Here is a 2480-nt window from a genome sequence, read left to right as displayed (position 1 = left end):
GTTCTCAATTTACTCAGGAGATCTTGTCTTTTTCTACTTCCCATGTAGATTAGATCCATGTATATCTCTCTTAGAGTCTAGGTTCTCTGGGATTGTGATTTGTAGGCTGGTTTTCTTTCCTTTATGTTTAAAAACCACTTATGAGTGAGTACATATGATAATTGTCTTTTTGGGTCTGGATTACCTCACACAAAAAATGTTTTCTAGCTCCATCCATTTGCCTGAAAATTTCAAGATGTCATTATTTTTTTTCTGCTGTATAGTACTCCATTGTGTAAATGTACCACATTTTCCTTATCCATTCTTCCGTAGAGGGGCATTTGGGTTGTTTCCAGGTTCTGGCTATGACAAACAAAGCTGCTATGAACATTGTTGAGCACATGTCCTTATGGCACTGTTGAGCATCCTTTGGATATATACCCAAAAGTGGTATTACTGGGTCTTGAGGAAGGTTGTTTCCTAATTTTCTGAGAAATCACCATACTGACATCCAAAGGGGGCTGTACCAGCTTGCACTCCCACCAGCAATGTAGAAATGTTCTCCTTACCCCACAATCTCTCCAGCATAAGTTGTCATCAGTGTTTTTGATCTTGGCCATTCTTACAGGTGTAAGATGGAATCTCAGAATTGTTTTGATTTGCATTTCTCTGATGACTAAGGATGTTGAGCTTTTCCTTAAGTGTCTTTCAGCCATTTTAGATTCCTCTGTTGAGAGTTCTCTGTTTAGGTCTGTACCTCATTTTTTATTGGATTATTTGTTCTTTTGATGACCAATTTCTTGAGTTCTTTTTGTATTTTGGAGATCAGACCTCTGTCTGATGTGGGGTTAGTGAAGATTTTTTTCCCATTCTGTATGCTTTCATTTTGTCTTGTTGACTGTGTCCTTTGCTTTATGGAAGTTTTTCAGTTTCAGGAGGTCCCTTTTATTAATTGTTTCTTTCAGTGTCTGTGCTACTGGGCATCTATTTAGGAAGTGGTCTCCTGTAAGGCTCTTGACCTTTGAGGAGCAATTTTAGTTCCTTGCTTTTTCAGTCTGTCCCTGGCTGGATACAGTCAGGTGTTCACAGCCTCGTGAGTTCAACCTTCAGGAGAGAGTTTGTATCAGTGGGAACACACTCAGGGGCAATAGGTTGTTGATATTATTCCTGCTCTTTTCCTGTCTTCAGATTTTAAAATTAAATCAAATGACTTTTTAATGTATGTTTCTGTGTTTCTCTGTGTGAGTGCATACATACATGCATGTGGGGTGCCCTCATCTTCAGTGGCCAGATCTCCTGGAGCTGGAGTTACAGGTGCTTGAAAGCCAATCCATGTGAGTAAGGGGAACCAAACCCTGGTCCTCTGCAAGAGCAGTGGGTGCCTTAACTGCTGAGCCCTCTTTTCAGCCATGTTCTTGTTGAGACTACGTATCAGAGTGTATTCCACACGATCTGATTGAAAGGGGCTAATTGAAAGGGGCCAGAGAAAAGCCCCAAGTCACGTCAGAATGACAGCAGACTCTTCAGCTGCAACTTTGAAAGACAGGGGGTCTGTCAGACACATGAAAAGTTCTGGGACACAGCAAATGAGTGTTGGCATTACAGATGTACACCGTCAGAGCAGGCTGACAGAGCTGTATTCCTGACGGATTTCCCATCACTTCTGTAGACATCAGCTTCACTAGGAGTCCAATAGATGCTAATGTGTTATCTTGCAGCCTCTCTTGTAACCCAAGCCCAGTTTCAGGAAGATGGCTGTTCATTCAGCCCACCTGGGACGCCACAGCCCCGAAAGGACATCCTCTCTGCCAGGGAGCCTGTGAATGAGAATGACAACTGTTTTTCAGCCTCAGGAGAAACAGAAGCCAGAGTACCTAAAGGCTTGCCCAGAAAATTGAAGATGTTACAGATCCTGGGGAGTGGCTCTGGTGTCCCAGGCACAAGGCAAAGGGAAGGGAGCTGCTTCTGCTGCCATGCCTTCCCTGAAAAGATGCACTGAAGTCCCTCTGAGTCCATGAACCAAAATAATATTCAAGTCTTCTGTGATGTGATTCAGTGGACAAAGGCACTTGCTGCCAGCCTGTTGACCCGAGGCCAATCCCCAGGACTCCTGCAAGTCCTTTCTGACTGCCATGTGTGTGATGTGTGTCATGCCATGCATGTCTTCTTCCTACAAACAGATAGAGTCATGCAATGTGTTTTCAAAACCCTCTCCTCTCATGTGTTCTCTGTGTCAGGTGTTTTTGTCACAATGATTAGGGAATTGACTAACACATGTTCTTGGACACAGCTGGTCTTCAGAGACTCCTACCCAGTCAGAGTCCCACTGGGAGTCACTGGCCTCCCACACTGTGGTTGGTGCTGGGTCTGAGCACTACCCAGGTGTCCTTTCTCATGGAATCCATCTTGAACATTCTGTGGAGAGTGTGGATTTGAATTGTCGTTCAAAGGTCATATACTGAATAAAGGCATGGCCCTCGATGTAATAGTGTTCAGAGGTG

This window comes from Arvicola amphibius, chromosome 14, assembly GCF_903992535.2.
Source record: "Arvicola amphibius chromosome 14, mArvAmp1.2, whole genome shotgun sequence".
Taxonomy (NCBI): Eukaryota; Metazoa; Chordata; class Mammalia; order Rodentia; family Cricetidae; genus Arvicola; species Arvicola amphibius.
The sequence above is the reverse complement of the archived record's forward strand: the minus strand, read 5'-3'. Positions refer to the sequence as shown.